The sequence below is a fragment of the Rhinopithecus bieti genome, unplaced genomic scaffold, assembly GCF_001698545.2.
Source record: "Rhinopithecus bieti isolate Rb0 unplaced genomic scaffold, ASM169854v2 scaffold_66246, whole genome shotgun sequence".
In the NCBI taxonomy this organism is placed as follows: domain Eukaryota; kingdom Metazoa; phylum Chordata; class Mammalia; order Primates; family Cercopithecidae; genus Rhinopithecus; species Rhinopithecus bieti.
This window is the reverse complement of record NW_016826110.1, coordinates 636,807-662,734: the sequence shown is the minus strand read 5'-3', so window position 1 is coordinate 662,734 and position 25,928 is coordinate 636,807. Positions and strand designations below refer to the sequence as shown.

Sequence of the window (25,928 nt, the reverse complement as noted above, 5' to 3'; positions counted from 1 at the left end):
TACAGAACAACTCTAAAACCCCAAAGAATTCCTTCCTCTTGAAGGCTGTCAGATCTTTTCCCCCATCCCTAACCCCCGGCAACCCCCGTTCTGTTTTACTTCTCTATGGTTTTGCCTTTTTTAGAATGTCATATAAATGAATTCACGTGGTATAATTTTGGAAGAATTCTTCTAAACATTCTTCTTCCAATCTTGTTTGTGTTAGAAATGTGCGTAATACAGTTTTTGATTATAATCATATTAAATGTAAACCTCAAATCAGACTGAATTTCACAGATATTGATTTAGTGATGTTCAAATAAATGAAGTTAGCTTTTGAAGTATGGTTGTCACGAACACTTCTCTATCAGTAGAGAATCTCGGTGATAGGTGACTGTGTTTTCAAAGTACAGCTATTGCAACCCATAATCCAAATCAAAGTCTCAAACCACATTGTCAATGTGCTGAGGATGGAAAGTAAAGGGCTTTGTTGTTTATTATGGCCCAGGATAAAAAGAGGGACTGACATATTATAGATTACAAGTTCCAAAATGATTTCATCCCATGTTTTCTTTGAAGCTTTTTTTCTCTTACTCTCACTGTGTGTTTTTGACTAAAATAGTGGTTGATGCTTCTTTTAAAATAACACATTGCCTTTTGACTTAAACCTGTGTTTAACTCTGTAGATTAATAGCTTCCTGGGGCTGAGTGTCATACTCCTCAACTCCACCATGTTTATAGTTTACATGTTAATGGGGTGCTGCTCCCCACCAGAGAGGGGGCCCCAACCAAATCTAACTTCTCTTTAGAGGCAAAGGGCTGCAGCCACAAACCACATGAAGTCCTTTCGTGGCATGGGATGGAATGAACAATTTGGATGTGCATTGGTGTTTTTAGTTTCATTCTCATGGATGGCTGTCACTGATGATAAAGGGCAATATATGTTGTTAGAGTTATTTTTAAATTAGTAAAATTTGGTAGATGAGATTTCAATGTCCTTAAAATGTTCCAGGACACTGCCTTCATCAGACATAATTGGAACATCTTCACTTACCAGCTGTATTTCCATTGCATAGTTCCTCATTTCTGCCTCATTGCCATTGGGCTAAACCCTGTCTGAGCCTTCACTATATTCAGACTACTCCTGTTCTCTTTCCTCCATTTACACAGTTGCAGAACTGACTGACAAGGCAGATATATTAAAAACTCTCTAATGGATTATTATTGTTCTCAGGATAGAATCCAAAATTCTCAACTGTTCTCAAAAGTCTGGAGAGCTTGCTTATTCTAGCAGCTGCGTTTCTTATTGATTTCATTCCCCACCTTAGTTCTTCCTTCCCGAGAGCCTTGGTATATGTTCCCTCCACCTGGAATGCTCTTCTTCTTAGACTGCTCTTTCCTTCCCAATCTTCAGATGCCTGTTTGAGCAGCCCTCCCCAGAGATGACATCCTGGAGCCCTGAGTCTGAGTCAATGGCCTTTGGTATGAATACCTCTTATTTCTCCTTAGTAGCACCTGTCAAATTTGCAATTGAGCAATTAGTTATGAAATTATTTGTTGGTTGCTTTCCCTGATAGAATTGGCCCATGCTTCTTAGGAACATTTCTGTCTTATCCCCTGGTGTTTCTCCAGAGCTCAGCCGAATGCCTTGTTCATGGTGTTTGTGCAATGAGTATTCATTGAACAGATAAATGAAAGACCAAGGCAACCATATTGAATGAGCAAAGTGGCAAACTGAGAATCAGCACAAGTTGGTTCCATTCTGCACATCACTTGTGACCAACTGCCACTCTTACTACTTGAGACCGTCATTACAGTAGTTACTGCTGTTACTACTTGAGAGCATCATTGTAGTAGTTACTGCTGTTACTACTTAAGACCATCATTACAAGACCGAACGAAGGGATGAACATAGAAAGAAAACCTAAGACAAAAGTAACTGTTTTAAAGGAAGGGTAAAGTGGGGAAGAAGAAGAGAAAAGACAAGAGAGAAGAAGAGAAGAAGAAAAGGGTTGCCTGCTTCTAGTGAGCAAAAGCAGCTGCCCCGAGCTTCTACAGCCCTTCGTATTTATTGGGTAGCAAGAGCAGGGAGGAGGAGGTAATGACTGGTTAGCTGCTTAATTGATTACAGCTTCCTATTATTACTAACAGGCTTCAGATGTACCTAATCACAAGAAACACCGCACTTGGGGTGTGACTGCCCTCAGCATTCCTTCTGGGTGGCAAACACAGTTTGTCAGTTTGGCAACATCCTGCTTTCATGAGAACAGTTTGCTGTTTACTCATAGAGCCTCCAGTGGTATATTGAGTTGATGACGGCCTTCACTCTCTCGGCCTCCAACAATCAGTGGTCCTCAAACCATGCTATGCACATGCATCACCTGGGGAGGCTCCATTGTCAGAAACACTGATTTTATATATTTGAAGCAGTGTCCAGGAAGCTTCATGTGTAATGGCATTTTGGGTGACTTTGATGCAAGTGTTTGAGGACCATTCTTTGAGAAACACTGCTGTGAAATGATGATTTCACATAAAACCAGCTCAAGGTTATTTTAACACTGCATTCATGCAAACTCTTTGGATATGGTGATCAAATTCAACATCACCAACTTGAAAACAGATTTACAACTTAGAGAAAATTTAAAAAATCAACTTCTTACAACTGAGTAGTAATTAAAATGTGGAAATATTTGAAAAAACTATTCATGATAAAATTGAGTTCAAATGCTTCATCTAAATAGTAAATAAGCTTATGATGCTGTTCAAACTAGTAAACCCATGAATGCTGGTAAGCATATATAAATCAGTTGTGATGACAAAAGACTAATTTTCCCAAATTAATCCTTTATTTTGTTTTATTATTTTTAAATGAAGGACCAATATAGATAATTAATATAGAGAAAATACACATTCATATAAAGGCACATCAAATCAGCCCTAGCTACCCCAGTTGACATTCTCTTAGATTTTTACTCTACACCATACATTTATTTAATACGGTATATTGAACATAATGTTATGTGATGTAATTGTAATATAATGTTGTCTTGCCTTAGATGAATAAACTCTATAAGTTCCAGGGTAGGGTCTAGGGCAATTTCCCTGGTCTACAAAAGTGTTCAATTAATACTTATTGAATAGGTATTGACTCATGTATTTTAACTCTCATGCAATTTTCCTCCACAACCAAAGTTAGAAGAAAATTAGTAACAAACAAATCTTCACATACCAAATTAACCCTTTGTACAAAACCCAAATAACAGCCAGTTTCTGCTGCCATAACAAAATACATCAGACTGGGTAATGAATAAATAAAAAAGCTGTATTTATCCAGAAAGCTGTTCTGAAGGCTACGAAGTCCAAGATCAAGGCAAAGGTGGATTCGGCGTATGGAGAAGCTTACTCTCTGCTTCAAGATGGTGCCTTTTGCTGCATCCTTACATGGCAGAAGAGATGATGAAGAAGATGAAGATGAAGAAGATGATGAAGATGATGAAGAAGAAGAAGATGAAGTTGAAGAAGAGATGGCAGAAGAAGATGAAGATTGTGCCTCTTGTTGCACCCTCACATGGCAGAAGAGATGAAGAAGAAGATGAAAATGAAGAAGATGATGAAGATGGAAGAAGAAGAAGAAGAAGAAGAAGAAGAAGAAGAAGAAGAAGAAGAAGAGGAAGAAGAAGAAGAAGAAGAGGAGGAGGAGGAGGAGGAGGAGGAGGAGATGGGAGAAGAAGATGAAGATGGTGCCTCTTGCTGCATCCTCACATGACAGAAGAGATGAAGATGAAGAACAAGAAGAAGATGAAGATGAAGAAGAAGATGATGAAGATGAAGAAGAGATGGCAGAAGAAGATGAAGATGGTGTCTCTTGCTGCATCCTCACATGGCAGAAGAGATGAAAGTGCAAGGCAGCTCTCTGAGGCCTCTTTGGACTTTAATCTCATTCATGAAGGACTTTAATTTCATTCATGAAGGTGGAGCCCTCATGGCCTAGTCACCTCCCAAAGACCCCACTTTTTAATATCATACCTTGGTGATTAGGTTCCAGCATATGAATTTTGCAGGGACACATACATCCAAACCATAGCACTGAGTCTTCCCCTCCGTACCTCAATAGCGTGGGCAGCAGAGACATACACAGTTCTCCTTGGCAGCCATCAGTTCATGTCTCTGCTGCCATTTCTGGCACATCAGTGTGTGTTTTAGGCAGGATGACAGTGACTTTATACATTTTTCAGTATAATCACCTAATTTCTCATTACGTGATGGTGACTCATAATCAATGTGAAAAGAAAAAATTCAGAGGCAAAAGTGATGGTTTTCACTCTTTAAGTTTGTTCTACTTATGCCCAAACCTGATGCTGATTGGATTCTCTGTGCTTTTGCTTTAATGGGATAATGGAAGGGGAAGAATAAGAATATGACTGAGGGAATGTGCTGCTCTAACTGGTCTGTTTTTTATTACATTTTATTTTAGAGGTGCCATAAATGCATTTTCTTGGCTCTCATGTCTTTTTGAGAACTTTATACATTGTAACTGTCTGGGAAAATTACCACCTTATTTAAATTAAGTATCCTTAAAGAGATCAGCTTTTATGATGATGAAAGACTCATCTTCCCACATGAACCCTTTATTTTGTTTTATTATTTTTAAATGAAGGATGAATATGGATAATATAGATTTTAATATAGATAAAATATACATTCATATAAAGGTACATTAAATCATCAGCTCTAGCTATCCCAGTTGATGTTTTCTTAGATTTTTACTCTATCTGTATCATATATTTGTATAATATATTTAACGTAATGTTAACTTTGTTAATATATTAATATATAATAGCTCTCCAAGCTAAAGTCCATGTAGCAATTATTGCTTCAGAGATTCCATGGAAGCTACCAGATTTGTCAGTTCTTAGTACTAATAATCCTGTTCTTGGACTCAGTATCCAATTCGTTCTGTGTTGCCTGCTGGTTGTGGGTTGGGTTAAAACCAGTTTGAAGAACAAAAATGGCATTAAAGATTGAGTTTAAATTGTCATTGTGAATATCTTTATTTTACGTTTGTGTTTGAGGCTTCAGATTGTTAAATAAATAACACAGTTTCTTCTAAAACCATTGACTCTTCTTTTCTTGGACTTCCATATCAATGCCCAAGACAGTACCTTTTCCTTTTTTTTTTTTTTTTTTTTTTTTGAGACAGGGTCTTGCTTTGTTACCTAAGCTGGAGTGCAGTGGTGTGATCATGGCTCACTGCAGCCTCAACCTCCCAGGCTTAAGCGATTCTCCCACCTCAGCCTCCTGAGTAGCTGGGACTACAGGTGCACAACACCACACCAGGCTAAGTGAAAATATTATTTATATTCCATTAAGAGGTCTTTTCAATACCATGATCTCTTCTATTTAGTTGCAGACTTGTCATGGAAATGAAGGTGTCATTGGTCATGATCAATGATTATTCTCAGTTAAAAGTGTTCAGGTATCAGTTTATCTATATTGATCCTTTGGTTAGTAGCTGTTTTTAATATTTCAGCTAGTGTTAAAAATCACTGAAGAGATGATTTGGCAGGGTGTGGCATTCAACAATTCGGAAACAATAAATTTACCATGTGCCCTGCCACAAAAAGTGTCCTGTTGAATTCCCAGGGTCATGGCCACCCCACTGGCATCCTATGAGTCTTTCCTGTTTGCTAGAGAGATCAAAAGCTCGGGTGGTGGTAGTGGTGGTAGTGCGGAAATAAGCATAATTCTCTTATGCTATAGGAAGTATGTTCAGCATGTATATGAAGCTCTCTTACTGGCCAAACTAGGTGTCCTGGGGGTGGAGCTTATCCCATAAACCCAGGTGTCTGAGAATGAAAGACCTGGGGCTTGAGTGAAGCAATTTTGCCAACAGGGAGCTATCCAAGGTACTGGCCTCTTCCATCAGCACTTGCTGACCCTGTAGTGTGTAGCTGCTGTCCTGGCAGTGACACGCGCCATTTTGTCAGAAAATAGCCAGCCCTGACTGCCTGAATCAAGTTCCATCCTGCTTGACTTGGTCTGACTGTGCCTGGCCTGGTCTTTCCTTGCCTCTATACCTCACCTAACCTGTGCCTGTTGTGGCTGTGACATTGTCTGCTGTGACAACTGCCCCAGCTATAACCTAGACCAAGCTAGTCCAACACGCAGCCTGTGGGTTGCATGCAGCCCAGGACCGCTTTGAATGTGGCCCAACACAAATTTGTAAAGTTTCTTAAAACATTATAAGATTTTTTGTGATTCTTTTTTTCTTATCAGCTATTGTTAGTGTATTAGTGTTTCTGTATTTTTTTGTGTGGCCCAAGACAATTCTTCCAATGTGGCCTGGGAAGGGAGGCCAAGAGATTGGACACCCCGACCTAGACTAATAGTTCTGAAACGTGGCTTAGCATTAGGGTTACTGGAAGAGATTGTTAAAATAGCATGAATCAGAATCTCTAGGAGTGGGGCCTAGGAATTTGGGGACCGCTATCCTAGATTAATTTCTTGGCTCTCTTACCATGTTTCCTGGAAGAGTTGAATCTAATTCCTGTTGTTTTTCTTTTCCACTGAATGGAATATAAATTGTAGTATTTAAATTTTTCAGAATGAATAAACAAATGATGGTATATCCACACAATGGAACAGTACTCAGCAATGGAAAGGAGCAAATTATTGACATGCTCTACACAATGGAGAAATCTCAAAGAATTATGCTTACTGAAAGAAGTCATACAGAAAAGTAGACCTATTGTATACTTGAATGTATATAACATTCTATGACATGCAGAGTAATCCACAGTGATAGATTACCCAGGGATGGGTTGGCAGATGGGAGAACAAGAGGACTTTGTATGGGCTGGGTACGTTCATTTCCTTCATACTTTTTTTTTTCTTGAGATGGAGTCTTGCTCTGTCCCCCAGGCTGGAGCATGGTGCCATGATCTCGACTCACTGCAACCTCTGCCTCCCAAGTTCAAGAGATTCTTCTGCCTCAGCCTCCCAAGTAGCTGGGATTACAGACGTGCACCATTATACCTGGCTAATTTTTGTATTTGTAGTAGAGACGGGGTTTCACCATGTTGGCCAGGCTGATCTCGAACTCCCAACCTCAAGCGATCCGCCCTCCTTGGCCTCCCAAAGTGCTGGGATTACAGGCGTGAGCCACAGCGCCCAGCCCATTTCCTTTATTCTACTCATTATTTTATGGTGTACACACACATGAAATTATATCCTTTAAGCAATTTCTTATTTATTGTATGTCAGCTGTAACTCAATAAAGCTGTTAAAAATAAATAAATAGAAGTTTCAAGGAGATTCTTGGATAAAAGTGTATTAAAAATCTTTATCCTATTAAAACCATTATGGAAGTTCTTCAAAAAATTAAAAATAAAGTTACCACATGATCCAGCAATCCTATTACTGGAGCTATTTCCAAAGGAAATAAAATCAGTATGTCAAAGAGCTATCTGCATCTCATGTTCACTGCAGCATTAGTCACAGTGGCCAAGATCTCTTAGGAACCAACCCAAGTGTCTATCAACAGATGACTGGTGAGGGCTCACAGGGAAGAGAGAATGGGCTCCTCTCTGTATGGTGGCTACAGTATGCTGGAGGTGCCTGTGACATGACTAGGCTCCTTGCTCCTTCCCCAGTCCAAGGGCAGTAAGGGCAGTATCTGTACTGCTGCAGTGGCAATGGGAGAGGGGCTATGGGTTGTCTCTAGGGTTTCTTCCCCAGAAAATGTAAAACCTCCACCGACTGAAGTGTTTAGGCAGAGGCAGGGTGGTTGTGCCAGGAGCCCAGTTTGAGAGGCCCTGCCCAGTGAGGTATAACAGAAGCAGGGACATGGGGAAAACAGTCTGGTCACTTTTCCATAAGGCAGCCATGCCATGCTGTGGGTCGACTAAGTCCTTAATCTTTTCACTCCCTCCTGAGCCTGAAGGGAACAGAGGAGGAGAAAGCTGCAAAGCAGCAAAGATAGTGACTTGCTTGCTACTATTGGGAGCTCCATCCCAGGAAAGTGCAGAGTAGCTGCTGGCCTGAGAGCCCAGATGAAGATGGGATGGCTGAGGTTCCACTTCGGGAAGCTCTGCCCAGTGAGGACTAGTAGGGACAGGTACCTACGTGGAAAACAGTGTGGCCACTTTTCCTAAGGCAGCAAAACTGGTGGGCCTGCCCGATCCCTTGGGGAGCTCTGTCCCTTCTATCCTTCACCAGGCAGGGCCCTCAGCCTGGGCCCATGGAGCAGCTGCCCTTCCCCCAAGTGAGCATTTCCACTGGTGGTGGCTCTGAGTTTCTCTGGGGTGGAGCTTCCAGAGGCAACTGACAGCCCCTCTGCCACTACTACTGCAGTGGTTCTGCCCTTGCTGCCCTTGTACTGGGGAAAAGGACGAAGAGCCTGAGGGCTTTACTTATACCATCAGCTGCAGCTACCCTAAGGAGAAGAGGGCAATCTGTCTTCCCTGTGAGCCCTGTTCCTGCTGTTTGTCCCCAGGCAGAGCCTCCTGGCTTAGGCCCACAAAGCAGCCACTCGAGTCTGGGCCAATTGCACTGATTGGTCATGGCTCTGCATTTCTCTGGATTGGAGCTTCAAGAGACAAGTGAAAGACCCTTTGCCATTGTGCCAAGGTCCCTGACCTGAAGCTGGGTAGGAAATGTAAAGGCTGAGCTCACCCCAGGGCTTCAATGTGCAGCCCGGGAGTGCCAAGCCTAGATCTGCAGCCAGCGCTCAAGTCGGAGAGGAACTCACACTCTCAGAGCACAGAGAAGGAGCAGAGCTCCAAATGTGAGGAAATACAGAGGAGCCATGTGGCTGAGTAAGAGCCTGCCTATCAGCCATCATGCTTAAGCACCATCTCCTGGATCACAGCCCACTTGCAATACAAAAATACTTTGCTAATATACCCCCATGAAACCAAGGACAAAAATTCAAATAAAGACCCTGAACAAACTCTTGGGCCTCTGAAAACACCCAGAAACGAAGGCAACTGACAACACACAAATTACACCACAGCTAGAGGAAAACCAGCCCACACAGATAAGAAAGAACCAGTGCAAGAATTCTGGCAACTCAAAAAACCAGAGCATCTTTTTACCTCCAAATGACCTCACTAGTTCCCCAGTAATGGTTCTTAACAAGGCTGAAATGGCTGAAATGACAGAAATAGAATTCAGAATGTGGATCAGAATGAAGATCATCAAGATTCAGGAGAAAATTGAAACCCAATTCAAGGAACCTAAGGAACAAGAGAAAATGATACAGGACATAAAAGACAAAACGGCCATTTTAAGAAAGAACAAAACTGATCTGATTGAGCTGAAAAACTTACTTCAATAATTTCATAATACAATCACAAGTATTAACAGAAGAATTGGTCAAACTGAGGAAAATATCTCAGAACGTGAGGATTACTTTTCTGAAAGAGTCAGACAAAAACAAAGCAAAACCAATAAAGAATGTAAAAAACCTCTGAGAAATATGGGATTATGTAAAGAGACCAAATCTATGACTCATTGTTGTCCCTGAAAGAGAGGGACAGAAAGCAACTTGGAAAACATTTTTGAGGATATAATCCATGAATATTTCAACGGTAATACCAAGGCCAACATTCAAATTCAGGAAATGCAGAGAACCCCTATGAGATACTATACAGGATGACCATCCCCAAGACACATAGTCATCACATTCTTCAAAGTCAAAATGAAAGAAAACATGTTCAAGGCAGCTGGAAATAAGGGGCAGATCACCTTCAAAGGGACCCTATCAGACTAGTAGTAGATATTTCAGTGGAAACTCTACATGCCAGAAGAGATCGGGGCCCATATTCAACATTCTTAAAGAAAAGAAATTCCAACCAAGAATTTCATATCTAGCTAAATTAAGCTTCATAAGTGAAGGAGAAATAAGATCTGTTTCAAACAAGCAAATGCTAAGGAAATTTGTTACTATCAGTCCTGCCTTATAAGAGGTTTCCATATTTAGCACTAAATATGTGAAAGCAAAGATCATTACCAGCCATCACAAAAACACACTTAAAGTACATAGACCATTGACACTATGAAGCAGCCACACAAGCAAGTTTGCATAATAACCAGTTAACAACATCATGTCAGGATCAAACTCACACATATTAATATTATCTTTGAATGTAAATGGGCTAAATGCCTCAATTAAAAGCGACAGAGTGGCAAGTTGGATAAAGAAGCAAGAACCAACCATACATATGAGAAACCTATCTCATATGTAATGATGCCCATAGGCCCAAAGTAAAGGCATGGAGAAAAATCTACCAAGGAAATGGAAAACAGAAAAAAGCAGGGGTTGCTACTCTAATATCAGACAAAACACACTTTAAACCAACAACAATTAAAAAAGAAAAAGGAGGGCATTAAATAATGGTAAAGGGTTCAGTTCAATCAGACGACCTAACTATCTTAAATATATGTGCATCCAACACAGGATCACCCAGATTCATAAAGCAAGCTCTTAGAGACCCATGAAGAAACTTAGACTCCCACACAATCATAGTGGGAGATTTCAACACCCCATCTACAGTATTAGACAGATCATCAAGGCAGAAAACTGACAAAGAAATTTGGAACCTGAGCTTGATACTTCACCAAATGGGCCTAACAGATATTTATGGAACTCTCCACCCCAAAACAACAGAATATACATCCTTCTTATCTGCACATGGCACATACTCTAAAATTGACCACAGAATTGGACATAAAACAATCCTCAGAAAATTTAAAAAAAAAACAAACAATCTGTCATACCAAACACACTCTCAGAACATAGTGCAATAAAACTAGAAATCAATACTAAGAAAAGCGCTCAAAATCACACAGTTACATGGAAATTAAACAACCTGCTCCTGAATGACTTTTATCATGAAGTGAAGACAGAAATCAAGAAATCCTTTGAAACTAATAAAACAAAGATAAAACATACCAGAATCTCTGGGACACAGCTAAAGCAGTGTTAAGAGGAAAGTTTATAGCACTAGAGACACACATCAAAAAAATTATAAAGATCTCAACTTAACAACCTAACATCACACCTGGAGGAACTAAAGAAACAAGAGCAAACCAACCCCAGAGCTAGCAGAAGACAAGAAATAACCAAAATTAGAGCTGAACTGAAGGAAATTGAGATGTGAAAAATCATACAAAAGATCAATGAATCCAGGAGTTTGTTCTTCAAAAACCTTAATAAGATTGACAGACTGCTAGCTAGACTAATAAAGAAAAAAAAGAGAATATCCAAATAAACTATATCAAAAATGACAAAGGGGACATTACCACTGACCCCACAGAAATACAAATAACCCTCAGAGATTACTACAAACACACAATCTAGAACACCTAGAGGAAATAGATAAATTCTGGAAACATACAACCTCCCAAGATTGAACCAGGAAGAAATACAATCCCTGAAGAGACCAACAATGAGTTCTGAAGTTGAGTCTGTAATAAGAAGCCTTTCAACCAGAAAAATCTCAGGAATAGAGAGATTCATAGTCAAATTCTCCCAGATGTATAAAGCTGGTGCCACTCCTACTGAAACTATTTTTAAAAATTGAGGAGGAGAGACTCCTCCCTAACTCATTCTATGAGGCTAGCATCATTTTGATACCCAAACCTGGCAGAGACACAACAAAAAAAGAAAACTTCAGGCCAATATTCTTGATGAACATAGGTGCAAAAATTCTCAGCAAAATACTAGCAAACTGAATCCAGCAACACCTAAAAAAGCTAATCCACCAGGATCAAGTAGGGTTTATCCTTGGGATGCAAGTTTGGTTCAACATACACAGATCAATAAATGTGATCCATCACCTAAACAGAACTAAAAACAAAAACCACATGACCATCTCAACAGATATAGAAAAGGCTTTCAGTAAAATTCAAAACTTGCTGTTAAAAACTCCCAACAAATTAGGCATTGAAGAAATATGCTTCAAAATAATAAGAGCCATCTATGAAAAACCCACAGCCAACATCATACTGAGTAGGCAAAAGCTGGAAGCATTCCCTCTGAGAACCAGAACAAAACAAGGATACCCACTCTCACCACTCCTAATCAACCTAGTCCTGGAAGTCCTAGTCAGAGCAATCAGACAAGAGAAAGAAAAGAAAGCATCCAAATAGGAAGAGAGGAAGTCGAACTATCTTTCTTCACAGATGATATGATGCTATACCTAGAAAACCCCATAGTCTCTGCCCAAAAGCTCCTAGATAAACAACTTCAGCAAAGTTTTGGGATACAAAATCAATGTACAAAACTAAGTAGTATTTCTACATACCAACAATGTTGAAGCTGAGAGCCAAATCAGAACAAAACCCCATTCACAATAACCATAAAAGGAATAAAATACCTAGGAATACAGCTAACCAGGGAGGTCCAAGGTCTCTACAATAAGAATTACAAAACACTGCTCAAATAAATCAGAGATGACACAAGCAAATGGAAAACATTCCATGCTCATGGAAAGGAAGAATCAATATTATTAAAAATGGCCATACTGCCCAAAGCAATGTACAGATTCAAGGCTATTCTTATCAAGCTACCAATGACATTCTTCACAGAACTAGAAAAAAAAAACTATTTTAAAATTCTTATGAAACTAAACAAGAGCCCAAATATCCAAAGCAATCCTAAAGCAAAAAGAACAAAGCTGAAGGCATCACATTACCTGACTTCAAACTATATTACAAGGCTACAGTAACCAAAATAGCATGGTACTGGTACAAAAACAGACACACAGACCAATGGAACAGAAATAGCCCAGAAATAAAGCCACACATATACAACCATCTGATCTTCAACAAAGTTGACAAAAACAAGTATTGGGAAAGGACTCTCTATTCAATAAATGGTGCTGGGATAACTGGCTAGCCACATGCAGAAGATTGAAATTGGACCCCTTCCTTATACCATATACAAAAATTAACTCAAGATGGGGGCAGACTAAGTTGATCTTCTGGAGTGACTGTCTCTTCCAGGGTGGGCTGCAGAGTGCAGGGATTGCTGTGCTCCAGCTCCTCCGGGCCTGTGTTGCCGCCCTCCCTACTGCTACGAGCTTCTTCAAAAGTTTCCTACTGGGCCGGGCGCGGTGGCTCAAGCCTGTAATCCCAGCACTTTGGGAGGCCGAGACGGGCGGATCACGAGGTCAGGAGATCGAGACCATCCTGGCTAACACGGTGAAACCCCATCTCTACTAAAAATACAAAAAACTAGCCGGGGGAGGTGGCGGGCGCCTGTAGTCCCAGCTACTCCGGAGGCTGAGGCAGGAGAATGGTGTAAACCGGAGAGTCGGAGCTTGTAGTGAGCTGAGATCCGGCCACTGCACTCCAGCCTGAGAGACAGAGCCAGACTCCGTCTCAAAAAAAAAAAAAAAAAAAAAAAAAGTTTCCCACTGTCTGGGCCAGTGTAGGGGCTCCTGCAGCAGCAGTCAGACACCAAGGCTGTGGTGAATGGGAAGAGCCTCAGCACTGGTACCCTTTACATTGCTGAGAGCCACCTGTCTTGGTTAGATGACTCTGGATTAAGATTCTCACTGGAATACCCCACTATTTGTTTACTTGCATTATCCAGGCACCGAAGTGACTATCTAGGAGAGCATTTGTATGTTATGGTGAAAACCCAAATTTGAAGAAGGATCAAAAGAATCTGTTGCTGATGAAGAAGAGGAAAATAGTGATAATGATGTGGAACCTATTATTGAATTTAGATTTGCGCCTAGTGATAAATCAGCATTGGAGGCAATGTTCACTGCAATGTGTGAATGCTAGTACTTGCATCCAGATGCTGAGGATGAAGATTCAGATGCTTAGGATAGAGAAGAATATGATGTGGAAGTGCAAGAACAAGGACAAGGGGACATCCCTACATTTTACACCTATGAAGAAGGATTTATCTCATCTAACAGCAGAGGGCCAAGCCACATTGGAGATTAGAAGGAACGCTTTCTCAGTCTGTAAGCAGCCAGTATCATATGGCTGGGGTCAGGACAGAAGATTCAATAAGAGATAATGAAGCTGGGATGGAGGCAGATACCACATCAACAGTTGCTGCACAGTTTGAGGATACAGATGTTGATCACTGAAAATGATTTATGCAGGTTTAAGATTGGCCTCCTCTGTGGCTTTCAGATATAGGTACATCTTATAAATCAGGAACAAATAGGAAATTCCTTGAGGAAGTTAGTAAATCTTACAAAACATTGGAGATCATGGGGCCAATTTTTTCTTCTCTGTATACTCTCTCTATATAAAAACCCATTAACATGCTAATAATTCCCAGACTAATACTTTCTGGCCTGACTACTTCACGGAGTTTTAGACATGGATACCCAATTGTCTACAACATGCCCACTTAGATAACTAGTGGGCAGTTCAAACTTAATATGTCCTATACAGAACCTATAATTTCCCCTACCGACCCCATTTCAGTGGAAGGTGCCACAATCCCTCCTGTTACTCCAGCCCCAAACCTAGGGACCATCCTTGGTTTCTCTTTTTCCCTGATTTCCCATAGTCACTCCATCATCAAGTGCTATTCATTTTATATTCAAAATATATCTCATACTTGTACATCATCAGCTCCTGCTCAGATTTTTTAACTTTTTTTTTTTTTTTTGGTAGAGACAGTGCCTCACTGTATTTCTAGGGCTGGTCCTGAACTCCTGGCCTCAACTGATCCTCCCAATTCTGCCTCCCATGTGTTGGAATTATAAGCATGAGCTACTGCACTTGGCCAACTCCTGCTTAGGTTCTTGCAGTAACTTATAAATTTATTTCCTTGCTTTCACTCTTGCCCCTACAATTCATTTTCTATATGGTAGAGTGATCTTTTTAAAAGTGTAAATCTGATTATGGCCCTGCCTTCTCTGCTGAAAATTCTCCAATGACTTCCCGTCACAAGCTCCTCACCATGGCCTCCAAGGCCTTCCATTAGCTGTCCTGGCCTACCTCTCTGACTTTTGCACTTCCTGTTTTCTCACCCCTGTACCTTGAAGTATTTGGGCCCTTGTTATTTAGGTTTAATGTCAAATGCTACCCTCTCAGAAAAACTATTACATTTTTTTTTTTTTTTTTTTTGGGGGGGGATAGGGTCTCACTCTATTGCCTAGACTGGAATGCAGTGGGGAGATCACAGCTCACTGCAGCCTTGAACTCCTGGGCTCAAGTGATCCTCCTGCTTCAGCCTTCCAAGTAGCTAGGACTACAGGCACACACCATTGCACCTGGCTAATTTTTAAGTTTTTTGTAGAGACTGAGTCTCACTATGTTGCCCTAGGCTGGTCTTGAACTCCTCACCTCGAATGATCCCACCTTGACTTCCCAAAGTGGTAGAATTACAGACCTGAACCATCGCACCTAGCTGACCTCTTTTTGTTTTCTTCAAGGTACTTACCACTAATTAAAGTGATTGTGTTCATGTATTTGTTTCCTAGTTCAGTGCTTAACATTCCTCACTGAATTGTAAGCTACAGAGAATAAGTTCCTTGTCTATTATTTAACTGTTTACGCCCATTGCCTAGATTAGTGCCTGACTCATGGTGGGCTCTCATTGAAACTGTTCAATGAATGAATGAATGAATGATCTGCCCATTGTATGCATGTTCTCTGCACCAAGGCCTGGCTTTTTATACAAATAGGAACATACATGATGCCATCTGTACCTTCAGGGGAGGAGCAGTTTTGTAGAGTGGTAGAGGCAGGAGCTCTGGAGCTCGACAGACCTGGGTCCTGAGACGTGGCTCTGTGAGATGGGTGACCTTGGACCTCCGAGCCTTTCTGAATTCAGTTTTCTGATCTATAAAATGGTAATAATTCTACCTACTTCGAGAGTTTTTACAGTAACTTTTTTCCTGTTTTTACTTGCTCTTGAATAGAGTGACTTTTATACAATTCAAGTCCAATTTATATTAGCAGAAGTTGTATCTGCAGCTTACAAACAGTATATCATCACAGCAAAGAATACATGCCTGTGTTCCTCTCTTTAGATGTGTATGTGTGTGTGTAAGGATGCGTGTGTATGTGGGAGTGGGTGAGACTCAGTGTGTGTGGGAGTGGACAGATATGTGTGTGGGGGGAGTGTGAGTCTTTCTCTATTATATACTATATAATATATATACTATATTACACATAGTATATATAATATATAATGTCATATATTACACATTACATATAATATATTATAGTACATTAAATATTATATACACATTATACATATATACACACATTACACACATTAAATATTTAATACACATTAAATATTATATATACACATTATATATATATATGTAGAGAGAGAGAGACAGTTTCTCAGAAGAATGATTAATTCTCCAATTCATCAAGGGATAATTTTCTAGCATGAAGCAGAGTCCTTAACAGCCTTATTTAATTGATGGTAATTGGTATTAAGAGGGTACATTTATAGAACCAGCATTTAAAAAATAACCTCTGCTTAGAGTTCTAACACTGGGTGATAAGAACCACCAAGCTTGCCATTCAGGAAGTCCTTGAAGTTTGTGAATGACAAATAGGTCAAGGAGAAAATTGTTGAGGGACCCCTTCAATGTCTTCTTAAGTCCCTCAAATGTCAATCAATAAATGGTATCCTCCAAATGAAAACCTTTTCCACTTGGAAGCCTGTTGTCCATTACAATAGCTTTCTCTCTCTTTTCTCCCAGAGGAGCAAATGAAATGTATTTTTCCAACAGCAACTTTCAGGAAAGCCAGTTAGTGAATTTTAAGATTAGTTTATTCTGCTCCAGATTTTGAAGTTATTTTTTGATATTTAATCTGTAGGCTGAATCACAGAATCCAACTTTAAAGTTAGAAGGGATCTTGAGATCATTTAGTTCAAACTCCCTTGTGCAGCTTTTCTGTAGACATGAAAATTGTGCTGTTAATTTTTAATACCATTTTGAGTCTTTGAATGAGAGAATTAAGCTTTTCATAATTATATGCCATGACCACCAGCAGTCTAGGCTGTGAGCTCTTGGAGGAGCTCATGAGGAGAAACTTCTGAGAAGCATGAGTTCTTCATGTCCAATATCTGACATGGAACCCAGAATAAAGGCTTGAAAAATGAATCATTCCTAATATAGTAGTTAGAGAAATTAGACAAGCTTGCAAATATGTAATTGTTCACAACAAAATAAAAGGATAAAGACATGGAAAATCTAAAATAACTGTCAGGGTATGGTGGCTCATGCTTGTAATCCCAGCACTTTGAGAGGCTCAGGTGGGAGGATTGTTTGAGGCCATGAGTTTGAGATTAGCCTGAGCAACATAATGAGAGTTGTCTCTACAAAAAATTTAAAAAATTAGCCAGGCGTGGTGGCATGTGCTGGAGGCTGAGGCAGAAGGATGACTTGAGCCCAGAAGTTTGAGGCTACAGTAAGCTATGGTCTGATTGTGCAGCTGCACTCCAGCGTGGATGACAGAGCGAGACCCTATCTCTAAAAATAAAATAAGATAAAATAACTCAAAATGATTTTTATTAGATTTAAATAATTAGCAAGAGCCCTCCCCCCACATAAGTATATGCTTTTTCATAGCACTTCACATTCCCCATACTAACTTACTAATTTAATGCTTCTGTTGGTGACTCATGCTGATTTGTTCTTAGGAACACAGAGTGCTGAATTTCCTTAGATAATCCACAGAATGGAAAATCAATTTTATGACAAACAAGTGTTGACTAAAATCAGAATGTAAGTAACTATTGCCATACAACTCATTTTATCTTCTAAAGAGTTCAGTTTGGAAAATATCTTTATATCTTTATATTCTATGCCTCTATAACCCTACGATATATCTCCATATAATGTGTAATATGTTTACATGCCACTCTATTAGGCAGTTCTTGCACTGTTGTAAAGAAATACCTGTGACTGACTGGGCGCAGTGGCTCACACCTGTAATCCCAGCACTTTGGGGGACTGAGGCAGGTGGATCACCTGAGGTCAGGAGTTTGAGACCAGCCTGGCCAACATGGTGAAACCCCGTTGCTACTAAAAATGCAAAAATTAGCCAGGTGTGGTGGCACACACCTGTAATCCCAGCTACTTGGGAGGCTGATGTAGGGGAATTGCTTGAATCCGGAAGGCAGAGGCTGCAGTGAGCTGAGATTGTGCTACTGCACTCCAGCCTGGGGGACAGAGTGAGACTTCCTCAAAACAAAACAAAACAAAACAAAACAAAACAAAAACAAAAACGAACAAAAATACCTGTGACTGGGTGATTTATGAAGAGACGAGATTTAATTGGCTCATGGTTCTGCAGGCTGTACAGGAAGTATGGTGCTGGCATCTGCTCGGCTTCTGGGGAGGCCTCAGGAAGCTTACAGTTGTGGCAGAAGGTGAAAGGGGAGCAGGGATGTCACATGACCAGAGCAGGCATGAGAGAAACAGAAAGAGTGTGTGTGTTAGGTGGGTGCCACACACTTTTAGATGACCAGATCTTGTATAAACTCAGGGCAAGAACTCACTTATCACCAAGGCCCAAGCCATTCATGAGGGATCCGCCCCCATGATGCAGACACTTCCCACCGGGCTCCATCTCCAACACTGGAGATTACAATTAATGAGATTTGGGTCAAGAAAAATATCCAAACTATATCACCCACCATACTAGTGGTATTGAAACTAATGGTATAGTGGTTTAATTGCTTGCATGAAGGCACATCAGCAGCTTATTGGCTGAGCTGGGACTCAAAACTAAGTCTGACTCCACTATACTTCACTGGTTCTGCCATGGCAAAGAACAGAAAGGGATTTGAAGATGACTTAATCATGTGACTTCATGGTACTGGTGAGGACACGGGGACCAGAAGAAACTGCAACTTGTCTGAAATCACACAACTGCTTAGTGGCAGAGTTGGAGTCACAGTTGGCTGTCCCTTGACCATGAAGCCTCATTTTTAGAAATTTTGCTATTTTTTTCCCTCTTCTCTGTTCCTAAAATTTACTTTTAAGACTGCTGTTGAACAAAGGAAATTCATGTCTTATAAGTACTATTTACATAATCAGTATCCTAGAGGTGAGGAAATAGCTTAGGGACTATATGATCACAAGTCTCTTCAATGTGTTTAGGTTAGACTGTGATGAGGCGTGCAGACCGGCTGAAATAGCACTTCACTCTAAAGGATATTTTGATTAGATAGAGCAGCTTGTTTCTGGCCTGAATTAATAGGTGATAGAAATATATTAGCAGAAGGTAATAGTAGGTGATTAAAATATTTAAATAGTAAATTCAGTTCTTTGAATTCTCCCTGGGATGAAGCCTCTGCATCCTATTTTATAATACTATACTATATATAATACTATAAAGAAGAGTCTTGCTTTTAAAGCAGATCCACAAAAATGAGTATAGCCTGTTTAAAATACAGATGCCCTATCTATAAGTGAGTTTGTTTTCTGACATCTAATGCTATTGGCAAAAATTATAAACTTTTAAATTTTTTTTAGGAAGATAGGGTCTCACTCAAGCTAGAGTACAGTGGCATGATCATAGATCATTGTAGCCACGAACTTCTGGGCTCCAGTGATCTTCCCACCTCAGTCTCAAGAGTAGCTGGGACTACAAGCATGTGCCACCATGTCCAGATAATTTTTTAAAAAATTTTGTTGAGACAGAGCTCTCTGTGTTGCCCAGGCTGGTCTTGAACTCTGGGCCTCAAGTAATCCTCCTGCCTCAGCCTGCCAAAGTACTGGGATTACAAGCGTATGTCAGTAAACTTATAATTATAAATTTCATACCTCAGTGGCCAGTGAAAGCAGTTTTCAATCAGTTAGTCACATTTTGGCTAATATTTACCGCCTGTTGTAAGTATGGCTTAACATGTTTAAGCGTTAACAATTACTAATAATAGTTTGTTGGTAGTCTACATTTCTGTTGAAGGCATAGTTCTCTTCAGAAGTTACCTTCTATGTGAGGAAACTCCGATTATGACAAAACTCCTAGCTTCTCTCCACCTTCTCACTTGCTTCTTTCCAGTGAGGAAGAAAGATTCAATCCGTTTGGTGTGTTGGGCGCCTGTAACCCGGCTTCTTCCTCAGGCGAGAGAGCCGCCCACGGATAGCAAACATTTTCCTCAGCTTTTCCATGTGGTCAGGACGGGTCTGACGTTTGTGACTGGATAGGTGCCTCATTCTAGCGTTTGCTGTCAGGAAGTGGATGTACCTGCAGGAATAATCTGTCCTTCAACCGAGGCTTCATCAGTACCACATGGAATAATTTGGCTCTCCATCAGCTGCCGTTTTTTGTCTTGTTTCTCAGTTGGTTCAGACCTCAGTGGGGAGGGGAGGCCTCAGTTATCAGAACACCTCACAGACCCAATCTGCTCTGAGCCACTGGGCTGAGTCTTGAGGCGTTAATAAGAAGCACAGTGTGTGAGATAAGCATCATATGGAGATTGAGGTTTGTGGCTTAGAGGGGGCTTTTAGCTCTGGTGATTCTGTACTTGGTGCAAATCACGTTAGAGTTTTACCAAGGTGGGTCACTTTGTCCACAGGCGTGGGGCTGTTTTCATAAGAGTGGTTGTGTTTCTCTAGGGGCAGAAGTGCAGGCGCCAGGGTCTCAGCTGAGGCTCAGACCTTCCACAAATCTGCAGGGATTTGAGAGCAGACTGCTGCAGGTGTGGGTTTTATTCTGCGCAGGCAAGGCTGAAGCAAGTGCTTGATTATAGGGAAGAGTCTTCCCTTACGGTCTTTAGCTGTCAGGGAGTGGAGTAATATTTACTGTTTTAAACTGCAATGCAGTTGATTTTGCACAAGCTGAAGAGTACTGAGTGAGATTTTTGCCTTTAACCAACAGCATCAGATCTAGGTAAGCACTGTGGGTTTCCTGCCCCAATTTCTGTTTTTTTGTTCTGTCTTCTTTTTTTCTGCCTTCCCAGCCAAGAAAGGGACAGACTGATCTTGAGTTCTTATGGCTTGTTTATAAAAAAAAAAAGCCAGGCACACATACAAAAATCTATTGTCTGATTCCATTTACATGATGTTCAAATCCCAGGCAAAACCAATTTATGGTGATAGATATCAGAATATTTGGTATCTTTAAGGAGTTATCAACTGAATGGGGGTTCCAGGGAGCATTTAGGGGTGTTGGAAATGTTCTCTGTCTTGATTTAGGTGTTGTTTGTTCATGTATATATGTACATACAAATTAATTGAAGTGTGTACTTAAAAGTTATATACCTTATTGTAACCTTAAAGTATTTATCCAGACATAGATGAACACGGATGACTTCTCTAAGCCAGCAATTTAGCAGCTTTCTTCCAGTCTGCAGTGCTTGCTCTAATGGCCCCTGAGTCCCATAGGCTACTCAGGCCACTAGGGGAGAGGCTGTGTCAGATTCTATAAGACACACTCTACTGGTTTCGAGTTTGCCTTTAAAGTTTGTATTTATTGATCTTTGATGCCTTCCTGGTCCCCCCTGATGTTCTCGATACTCACCAGGTGTAAGTGGTGTAAGAGACTCGTCCCAGGTCTAGGGTGATGGCTGCTATGAGAAAAACTTGGTACTGTCTGCTCCCACTGCCCCACCCCCGGCAAACTCAGAAGGTGCCAAGGGACTAAAGAATGACTCAGACAAGCCCAGCTTGGCGAGTAGATGAGTTTATTAGGACATGCATACAGGGCACTCCTTGGCAGCAGCAGGATGGCTCAAGAGTTCCACACCACCTCCCGTCTCTAAACTGCTTTTCTTTTTGAGATGGGTTTCTCTCTTGTTGCCCAGGCTGGAGTGCAATGGTGTGATCTCAGCTCACTGCAACCTCTGCCTCCTGGGTTCAAGCGATTCTCCTGCCTTAGCCTCCCAAGTAGCTTGGATTAGATATGTGCCACCACACCTGGCTAATTTTGTATTTTTAGTAGAGATGGGATTTCTCCATGTTGGCCAGGCTGGTCTTGAACTCCTGATCTCAAGTGATCCACCTGCCTCAGCCTCCCAAAGTGCTGGGATTACGGGTGTGAGCCACCACACCTGGCCTCTAAACTACTTTTAAGTTAATTTTCTGGCTCTTTAGTTACTGTATTTGAGCGCTCAGCCTGTTTCCCTTGGTAGGTTCTCAGATACTCTCTGGGATGTTTGAGTTCTCAGGGACATCTGCTCCTTGGCTGGGCACCATGGCCTTGGCTCACTGGAGTAAACCTTTAGGGTTCAGGCAGCAGACACACACCCTTGAGTAGCCTAGTGGGAGACCCACTATTAATGGCCCTAACATGATCTTGAGTGTTTCCCACACAACCCGGTGAATCAAAGGTTAGTTCTCTAGATGTCCCAAACTCTAGCAGATTCAGTCCTCTGACCAACCGGATGTCTGTCCTGCACAAGGTGTAACATCTATGTGCCGTATTTCAAATTCCTGCAGACATACCACAATCATCTATTTTTCTGTAAAGAACAAGATAGTCTACACTTTGTGCTTTGTGAGTCATATGATCTCTGTCAACTAGTCAGCTTTGCATGAAAGCGGCTATAGACAATACATAAACAAATGGGTGTGACTGTGCTCCAAGAAAACTTAATTTACAAAACAGGTGGTCATCCAGATTTAGTCTACAGGCTATAATTTGCCTGATCTAAACCATGTAATCATTCTGAAAAATTGACAGAGACAGGTTTATTCCATCTTTTTTTGCTTTGTTTTTGCCAATAGAGGGACTGAGACTTGGTGAGCTGAATGAGCTTCCCAGGTTATCTCTGGGTAGTGAGGGATTTCCAACCAGTGCTCGGATAAAATGTACTCATGCTGTTGACATGTAGGTTTAAGGTCTATGAGAATAAGTGTCATGTCTAATACTGCTTAGCATTCAACTTGAAGCACTCAAACTCTCAATTGAGCAATTTTGTATAACTTTCAGTCTTAAAACATCTTCCTATTCAGCCTACCTCCCTCCCTCCTTTTCTTTTTTTTTTTTTTTTTTTTTTTTTTTTTTTGAGATGGAGTTTTGCTTTTGTCACCCAGGCTGGAGTGCAATGGTGCAATCTTAGCTCACTGCAACCTCCGCCTCCCGGGTTCAAGAGATTCTCCTGCCTCAGCCTCGCAAGTAGCTGGGATTACAGGCGTGCACCACAATGCCCGGCTAACTTTTGTATCTATTTAGTAGAGACAGGGTTTCATCATGTTGGCCAGGCTGGTCTCGAACTCCTGACCTCAGGTGATCCACCTGCCTTGGCCTCCCAAAGTGCTGGGAGGCCATCCGTCCAGCGAGGGTCTCACTCTATCACCCAGGCTGGGGTGGAGTGGTGCGACCTTGGCTCACTGCAACCTCTGCTTCCAGGGTTCAAGCGATTCTGCTGCCTCAGCCTTCCAAGTAGCTGGGACTACAGGTGCACGCCACCATGCCTGGCTAATTTTTGTATTTTTTGTAGAGATGAGGTTTTGACATGTTGCCCAGGCTGGTCTCCAACTCCTAAGCTCGGGCAGTCCATCTGCCTCGGCCTCCCAAAGTGCTGGGATTACAGGCGTGAGCCACCGTGCCTGGCTTTCCTCCACACATTTTCTATTGTCTGATTATCATCTCAGAAGGAAGCCTATTCGAAGGTATTTAAATTTTAAAAGAGGACAGCTAAAGAAGGCAACATCTATTTTCAGCAGAGCTAAATGCTACACAGATGAAGGAGATAACTTAGAAAAGCATCTCAGATCAAACTGTATCAGTATCCTCACCTCGTTTATTAAGATGTGTGTGTGACTGTAGCCATATTAAGTGACACAAAAGACCTTGTTAATCAAATCACTCACCCATCCTTTTTGTGATCACAAGGGAGTGCATCCAGGCCAAAGGAATAATACTTATTGCTAAATACTGTCCCATCAAAGGCTGAAAATACACATTTGCTTCCCCTGGGCTCTACTCAAGAGTAGTAATCATTCCACTGTTTATCAAAACACCATGTTGTACACCTTAGATATATAAGATAAAAAAGACATAGCACACATCTGCTTTACATTTATAATAAAGGGACCGACAGGCAATTTTTTTGTATTGTTACCCTCTTGCCTTTACTCAGATTTGATTGTTTAAACCAGAATCCACAAACGACGTCTGCCACATCATGCTGAATCCAGGGACTTTGTATGAAGAATCTGTAGTTACAGCTTCATTTCTTGAAATGCCCTTACCTTTCAGTGTCTGAAACGTAACACAGATACTTAGGAAGAAGGATAGAGAAAATGATATTTTGTTCTATGAGTTATCTACTCTTCCTTCAGTGCAAAAAATATTTGAAGGGGAAATTATTTACTACTGCATTGCTCTCCTATTTAGAAGAGATGCAGCTGGGCACAGTGGCTCACGCCTGTAATCCCAGCACTTTGGGAGGCCAAGGCGGGTAGACCATTTAAGGTCAGGGGTTCGAAACCAGCCTGGCCAACATGGTGAAACCCTGCCTCTACTAAAATTACAAAAAAATTTAGTCAGTTATGGTGGCAGTTGCCTGTAGTCCCGGCTACTTGGGAGGCTGAGGCAGGAGAATTGCTTAAGCCCAGGAGATGGAGTTTGCAGTGAGCTGAGATCGTGGTACTGCGTTGCAGTCTAGGCAACACAGCGAGACTCTGTCTCAAAAATAAAATAAGTAACGCCATTTTTTTTCTCAGTGCAGTTAGGACATCACAGGGGCACTTGGGGACCTCTGTGGGAAAGTAAAGCATAGTGAACAGTGGTGAAAATCCATTTGCTTTCTTCCTGGTTTCACTTGGGGCCCCACAGCTTCCCCCTAGGGCCAGTCCTGCAAGATACAAGCATTTCTTACTTGCATATTCTAAGAATATTTTGCTGAAAAAAAAAATCATTTCTTCTCTGTTTTCATCCAAACAGTTCCCTATCCAAGAGATCCTCCTCATGTAAAAATCTGATCAGGTCAATCAGGCCAATCAGCTCCTTTGAAATTCTTCTGGTATTCCTCACTGTCTAGAAGACAGGTATACAGTCCTCAGCTCAGAACACAGTCCTTTTATTTTATTTTATTATTTTTGGGATGGAGTCTTGTTGTATAGCCCAGTCTGGAGTACAGTGGCAAGATCTCAGCTCACTGCAACCTCCTCCTCCTGGGTTCAAGCAATTCTCCTGCCTCAGCCTTCCAAGTAGCAGGGATTACAGGTGCCCATGACCATGTCCGACTAATTTTTGTATTTTTTGTAAAGGCAGAGTTTCACCATGTTGGTTAGGCTGGTCTTGAACTCCTGACCTGAGGTGATCTGCCCACCTTGGCTTCCCACAGTGCTGGAATTACAGGCGTGAGCCACTGTGCCCGGCCACATAGTCCTTTTGTGACCTGGCTTTCCTCTACTTTGTAAAATGTTCCATTTCCACATACATCCTAGACTCCAGTCATTCCAAATGGACTCTGACTCTAGGTGCCAGGCTATTCCTGGTCTCAATGCCTTGCATAGCTGCACCTTCTCCCTAGAATAATTCTCTGATATTCTCCCTAAATAAGTGCCCATGTTAGCTCAAGCATCACTGTCTTTGGGAAGGCTGACCTTCTCAGCTAGAGATTGGCATTTTCTTACCCCATGTAAGGATGGATACCAAAGGATACATTTTCCCTGGGCCTCAGCCTCCCGTACTAGACCTTGTACCCTGACAAGTTCTATTCATTTTTGCATCCTTAATGCCCAGCACAGTGTAGAATTTAATAACATGTGCTAGAAATAATGGGTAACTGTTTTATAAAGAAGAAAACTTCAGATTTCTAACATTCTGTTTTATAATATTCATATTAAAACAGGAGTTTTTAGAGGGAAGAGGCCCTCATTCATCTTTGTATTTATTGTGCTAACATAGTGCCTGGTAGTAACACTTAATAAATGTTTGGGGAATGAATGGGGAGTGAGTAGATAAATGGATGATGTGGTATAACCATCCAGTGTGTGTCCAGGGCCCAGGCTCCATTCATCACTATCTACCACAGAAAGTCT

General features: G+C 41.2%; 1 pseudogene; it reads left to right on the top strand.

The window, feature by feature from the left end:
* The first annotated feature begins 5,626 nt into the window (after positions 1-5,626).
* On the top strand, positions 5,627-14,090 carry LOC108522849 (methylosome subunit pICln pseudogene; annotated as a pseudogene).
* Positions 14,091-25,928: the final 11,838 nt, after the last annotated feature.